Below are 7,477 nucleotides of genomic sequence, written 5' to 3' on the forward strand. Positions count from 1 at the left end.
GTTGAGATAAGAAGCACTCTGTTTTTTGTTATCTGACAATGTATATAATGCTGATAAAATATGTCCGGAGTGCTGAGTGATAATAACATGTTGAGGCTAACTTGTATTTAGTCTAATGCTGGGACTTGTAGTTCCACAGCAGTAGGCTGGAAGGTATCAGCTGATTTTTCTTTCTCTGTATGTGAGTTTTGTCTCCGTCTTACTTTGTGTGAGGGAGATCTGTGTTTGTCTGTCTTGTCTGTTTTTTGTTTTTTTTACAAGAGACATGTTTCAAGGTTAAAGAAGTTGTACATTTTGTAAATAATATAATGCCTGCCTGCTTAATTCTAAGCTTTTAAAGAGATGCATAACAAGTGTTGAAATGTTTTGGTCCGTCATTACACGATTCAGTGGACGGACAAGTTGGCTGGGGTCCAACAAGCCGTTTCTGTATTTGAACAAAATAATTTTGTTTCTGAAATTTGAGAAAAATAGCTTTCTCTTTAATGAAGTTGAGAATTGTGGGAGTGAGCCTTTACATGGAGATATATATTACAAGCTGTTTTTATCTGTGTGAAAATGGCGCTGATGAATGTTCTCAGAAATCAGGAGGGTTTGTTATGCCCATAAAGAAATGTTACGAGATAAAATGTCGTCTGTGAGCGAGAATGGTGAATATATATTTGTACTTTAAACATGGAAATCACAGAATCTGGAAATATGTGTGAATATTTGGTTTACAAAGAGATGATGAGAAAGGAGTGGCTTTGAACACTCGCCCAGGTCTCGTCACTTTGACATTCCCTGTTTGTGAGATTAGGGACTGCCCTTTGAGGAAATCAGTTTTTCATTGTATGGAACGCATAGCGTCACAGTTAAGCTACAAAGAGAAACTTTTAAACAAGTGTCGTATTAGCAGCTGTTCAATGTGAATTAATAACAGTTACTGTAATTTCTAGTGAATAAATGTTAATCTCTATGCAAAAGTTTTTTTCTTCACAGAAGCTCTCCAGCTACAAAGCACCCTTTCAATCCAGATTGAATTTATCCAACTTCCAATGAATAGAAGTTTGCAATGTTTTGATCCACAGCTACAACAAACATAAGTAAAAACTAATCAAGAATTTAAAAACCCTAGACTCTGCTGAGTAATGATTACCTTGTTTTGGAAAGAGATATTAGAGTTTATGTGCTATTCGCATAGCAAATGCATGAACCAGATGGTTTTTCTGTATGTGCAGAAAGCAAAAGGTTTTTATTTTTATCCTCATAACAATTTTGAGTCAATCAGTGTTGTAAACGCATTCACTGCCCTTATTTACTGTGCTATAATAGTAGTATACTGCAAGTCCTTCTTTGTATCGTGGGTATGGTAATGCATTGATGGGAATTCAATATTTGTACGGAAATGAAAAAGATTTAAGACTTTATGAGCTATTATCTGTGTTTTTGCATTAGTAATTCTGGGTGATAGTAAGACATTTACACTCTCCACTGAGCAAAACCAAATGTTTAACCAATTTTAAGCTAAAGCAACTTCAGCACCAGCACTGGCTTTGCCAGATTGTGACAGAGCTACTCAAGCACACAAAGTTGAAGGCTTCACTCAAGATAATGCCCAACATCGCAGACTGTTTAAGACCAGATTCCTCAATGGCCTTTCTGAAACATATCGTCAACAATTGTTCCTTATAAGACCAGAAGCAGCAACAATGGAAATGCAATCCATGCTCCAAGTCCTAGAAGGTATAGAAGACCGGGAAAAGGAGAAGCAGAGGAAAGTCAAAGACAAGTCCCAAACCGTTCATGTGGTTCAAGAAAATCAAGACTGAAGGTTCGTACAGACACAAGAGGTGCACCTGAGCAATAAATAAAGGAAAAAGAAAACATGACTCTGGAAGAAATGAAAAAACAAGGAATTTGTTTCTTTTGCAAACAAAGAGGACACATGAAGAAAGATTGCAACAAGCATAAGAAATGGCTGGAAAGAAGAAATGAACAAGTTACAAACCAACAACTGGCATAGGAAATTGGCACTCCAACGTACCTCCGGCTCACATATAACCAAACTCTGAAAAACGACTTGACTAAAGGCCTAGTGAATATCATATTACCTAATGGTCAAGAATGTGAGTGTCTAATTGATACTGGAGCAAGCCGCACTGTATTAAGAAAACAGGAGGTACCTCAACAACTATTAACATAAAATTAATTTACCTGCTACAGGCCTAGCAGGAAAAGAAGTAAAACTAACAGAAAGTAAACCAGTCACACTTTTAGTAGGTGAAGAGACAATTGAAGTACCAATACAATTTCTCACTTCCTCATCTTGTCCCTATAATCTGTTGGGAGCAGATGTACTTTCAAAGATACAAGCCAGCATCAAATACACCCCAACTGGAGTAAAACTCACAAGTCAACTCCCATCTCCAGTCCAAGAAGAGCTTACAGCAGCAATCTAGATGCTAGAGCAGATGAGCACATGTCACAAGGATAAGACTGTTAATCTACCAGATTGGCTGAACATAGTACCAGACAAGTTATGGTCCAAAGGAAAACACGATGTGGGCACACTTAAAGTAAATCCTGTAAAACCGACACTAAAGCCAGGAACACATCCTGTCTCAATTAAACAGTAACCACTTGCTGCAGCTCAAACCAAAGCGATATCAGAACAAATACAAGAATATCTACAAATAGGGGTGTTAAGAAAATGTCGCTCTCCTTATTCTACACCCCTATTCCCAGTAAAGAAACAAGATGTCGGACAAGGGGGTGCAATACTGGATGGTTTATGACCTAAGAGAGGTCAACAAAAGACTTCTGATCAACACTCCCATTGTACCCAACCCCCACACTTTGCTTAATCAGATACCGCCAAATGCAAAATGGTTTTCAGTAATTGACTTGGCAAATGCTTTCTTCTCAGTCCCAATCACAGAAGATAGTCAACTCCTTCTAGCCTTCACCCATGATGGAAACCAATATTGTTGGACAAGACTCTCTCAAGGAGGAGCCACCAGCCTATCAGAATTTTCAGAAGCAATGGCACTAATTCTACAAGGATGGAGGCCTATCAATCCAACTACTCAACTCATTCAATATGTAGATGATCTCATGGTGGCTGCAGAAGCTGAAGAAGAATGCAAAGCAGAAACACTGTCATTACTTTGTTTTCTGGCCGAACAAGACTGCAGAGTATCACCAAGCAAGTTGCAACTAGTACAGGAAAAAGTAATATTCTTAGGACATTGTATCTCTGCAGGAACCAGACATCTTACAACTGAAAGAGTTAAAGTTATACGAGACATGAAGACACCAAAAACAGTCAAAGAAATCAGAGCCTTTTTGGGACTCCTCGGATATTGCAGAGAGTGGATTCCTTCAGCTTCAATTCTTATGCAACCACTGTATGAATGCTTGAGGAAACAACAGGGAACAGAACCACTCAATATAACTGAAATAGAGAATGCAGTGCAAGCCCTGAAACATGCTATCTCTACTGCACCAGCACTTGGACTACCAGACTATCTGAAGCCTTTCACATTGTTCTGCTATGAGCAGTCAGGACATGCTCTAGGGGTCCTCACACAGAAACATGGGCTGAAGCAAAGGCCACTGGCCTATTATTCTGCACAACTCGATCCAGTTATAAGAGGTTCTCCATCATGTATACAAGCAGTAGCAGCAGCAATACTGAAAGAAAAGGTAGCAGATATGGTATTGGACCATGCACTTATTACTCAAGTTCCACATACAGTCACAGAAATTCTTAATCAAGCAAAAACAAGACATTTGTCTGCAGCCAGACTAACTAAATATCAGGTAGCCTTGCTCAGCGCCTCACATGTAACAATTACCAATTGCACAGTCCTCAATCCAGTAACCCTGCTCCCCATTGATGATTCAGAAGAGGGGAGTAAGGGGAGTCGCAAAGAAGATGAATCATCAGACAGGGGATATGAGGACCTGAGTGAAGTGTCTGAAGAAGAAACTGAAGAAATACACACACAAAAATTTTCACATGATTGTTTGGAACTTATGAAATTAGAAACTTGAGCTTTGCATAATGTTACTGACACACCACTTTCAGATGCAACCCTAACTCTTTATGTAGATGGATCTAGATACTATGTGGATGGAGTTCCATATACAGGTTATGCCATCACAACTGAGGAAGAGGTGCTTGACTCAGGAACACTGTCTAATGGAACATCAGCACAAGAAGCAGAATTGATAGCTCTAACTAAAGCTTGTGTATATGCAGAAGGACAAAAAGCCAATGTATATACAGATTCACATTATGCCTGGGGAGTGGCGCATGACTTCGGTCCCATTTGGAAAAGCAGAGATTTCCAAGAATCAAATGGAAAATCCATCAAACATGCAAACTTGATTAATCAACTGTTTAGAGCATTGGAACTCCCTAAACAAGTGGGAATTATAAAGGTTCAAGCTCACACTAGAGAACAAACTCCAGAAGCAAGAGGAAATAACTTTGCAGATCAGGCAGCAAAAAAAGGCAGCCCTCCAACCAAAGAATACTACATTTCGTGTAGACTCAACAGAAGGTGACACAGACAAATTTCAATTCCCAGACCTACAAAGCCTTAAAGACTTTCAGAAACAAGCAACAAAGGAAGAAAAGAATAAGTGGGAAAAAGAAGGTGCACAGCTTGATGAGCAAGGAATATGGTCAAAAGAAAATAAATGGTGCCTACCAAGAGCCTTATACCCAGTAATGACTCAGATTGCACATGGACAAGTACATCATTCCAAAGAGGCAATGACTAATAGGGTATGGAAAAATTGGATTGCCCCTGGATTTAACTGTGCGGACACAAACTATGTGGCAGCTTGCTGGATATGTGGAATACACAATCCAGGGCAAAGAGTAAAGACCCCAAAGGCTTTCTATCCCTTTCAGAGACTTCAGATCGACTATATACAACTTCCTAAATGTGGTACCTACGAGTATGTGTTAGAAGGAAAAGCTACTGCTAAAAATACAGCAAAGAAATTAATCTCAGAAGTCATCTATAGATATGGGATACCTGAAGTTATTGAATCAGATAGAGGTACAACCTTTACAGAAGAGATAATGAAGCATGTAATGAAGAACTTGGGAGTATCACAAGTTTTTCACACTCCTTATAGGCCACCAGCAGGTGACATTAAATTGAAACTACAGAAAATTATGCAAGAAACCAAAAAGACTTGGTTAGAATATTTACCAATAGTTCTGTTTAACATTAGAACTACACTTATGAAGAGACACAGGTTTAGCACCAAATGAGATACTGTTTGGCACAGCACACAGAACAGGCTGTTATTTTCCATAGCAACTACAGCATGTACGTGGTGATTTGTTGAATTATGTTGCTTTATTACAGAAACAACTAACTGAAATATATGGTCAAATGTTCTCCTCCATTCCAGACCCTAATTTTGATACAGGTACCCATAAACTGCTATCTGGGGACTGGGTGGTCATAAGAAAGCACATCAGGAGACGTCTTGAACCCAGATATAAGGGTCCTTATCAAGTCCTGTTGATGACTCCCATGGCAGTGAAAGTACAGGAAAAAGACACCTGGATTCACGCATCACACTGCAAAGTCTTCAAATCAGGGGAGTCTTGTTCTGATAAATAGAAATGACTGTCTTATGGTATTGATATGTCTTACCAGAATATTTCTGCATGAAGTAGGGGTCCATGCCTCCCTAACACAGTATGAAACAGACAGATAAGTGACAAATTGCCTATGTCACTGTGAGAAACAGAAGGGGAAGGAGTGCTCAACAATTTGCACTCATAGGAGAATAAACTTTGAAAATGCCTTTGTGAATACATAACCTCGTTGGCAAAGTTGTCAGCAATGATTCATTTTGAATATTGGGAATATTGCCATTAGTAGCAAAGGGTTTGGCAATCCAGCTCATTGTATATGTGGTAGAGAAAATTGTTATATGGCTGATTAAGAAATTACTGACACTTGATTGTTGTTCCTGCAGGAAAAATAATGAGCTTCCAAAACCAGTAATGATCACAGAAATTTCTACAAGTTTAATGTCTGAGACAAACAGTGAACATTATCAGCAATGGTCAACAATCAAACCAAAAACCTGCACAGTCTGCAACAAGAGATTGACAGTGACCATCGAGAAACCAGAATGAAAATTGATGTCCTATTCATTAGTGGGACATATTTGTTAATGAATCTTATTCCATATAGAAAGCAATGAATATCTTGATTCATCCATTGATACTAATTCTTCTTGTACTAACTATAATGATTATATGGAACTGCTACTTAACATGTAATACAAGAAAGCTTTTGAATAGATATTAGCAAAGTATTCCCCTCTATGCACCGAGATAAAACATTAAGTAGGGAAAGAAAAGTTATGGTGATAAAGTACCAGAGATATGTGCTTAATGAATTCTTGTTCTAATCATATGGGGTCCTTATGATACCATATGTTTAAATGTAGGTACTAACTGTCTTCTGCTGAGTATCGCCATGACTGATAGGTAGAGGTTAATAGTTGATATTTAATCAAAGAGGGGAATGTTAGAGTGGAATTGTATGATTATTGATTTAATATCTATCATGTGCTAAGCTTTAGATGCTAATATGTTATGCTATGACTTTAAGAGAAATTAAGCAGATATTATTTTCAGTTTAAAAAGACAAATTATTCAAGGTTGGCCACGCAGCGCCATGTTCCCATCAACGAAAACATCCCAAGAACATGTAGCAACTTTCTTGATAAGATAAAACCCAAGGACTCAAAGATGGGGGCAGCACAAGGATATTGGCGAAAAGCCTGGAAAGAGATAACACACAAAGAAGAAAGAGTTGTTTGATCTTTGATGTAAAACTGAAATATATATATTGTTAATTGATTTTCTTTCATTATTTTACTGTCTTATAATTGGTTGTTCAGAATCTATACCCCTAGACTTACATGTATAAAAATAAGCGCTGAAGTGGTCTCAAATTGGAACAGAATAAAAGCTGCTCAGCATTATATCATACAGGTGTTGAGTATTTTCTGTTCACCAGTCGACTGAAAACAAAGAAATATCTGACTGACATTGAAGGTGCTTGATAGAAGTATCGGTGAACCCCGATACCCCAACACTCTCACCAGCGGGGTGTCACGGGCACTAGGAGTTCTGCCCAGGATTCACCAGGTGGCTATGCTTACCAGAGGGGCGGAGTTTGCACAGCGGTCCTCTGGCAGCAGGGTGAATAGTGGAACGTATATAACAGCAGATGGAGAGAGGATGCCAATGGAATTGATGGTAGTCAGTGACTTGCAGCTATATTGGTAGATGAGTCAACGACTTGCTGCTATACTGGTAGATAAGTCAGCGACTTGCAGCTATAGTGGAAGGCAGGTTTCAACCACGGAGAGCCGGGTGGACGTGAGCAGGTGAAGGAAGGTAATGGGAGAGTCAGTGGTCTGCGTTCAGCAAGTTGTACCACTG

The 7,477-nt window shown here is 38.9% G+C and overlaps 1 long non-coding RNA gene across 1 annotated transcript; it reads left to right on the plus strand.

Moving 5' to 3' along the window:
- The first annotated feature begins 270 nt into the window (after window positions 1-270).
- LOC142156461 (uncharacterized) lies at window positions 271-7,019 on the plus strand. Its single transcript, XR_012692507.1, has 2 exons — window positions 271-1,085; window positions 5,419-7,019. It is a non-coding gene; the product is annotated as an uncharacterized LOC142156461 (long non-coding RNA).
- The last annotated feature ends 458 nt before the right edge of the window (window positions 7,020-7,477 follow it).

Source organism: Mixophyes fleayi, chromosome 1 (genome assembly GCF_038048845.1).
Source record: "Mixophyes fleayi isolate aMixFle1 chromosome 1, aMixFle1.hap1, whole genome shotgun sequence".
Lineage (NCBI taxonomy): Eukaryota > Metazoa > Chordata > Amphibia > Anura > Limnodynastidae > Mixophyes > Mixophyes fleayi.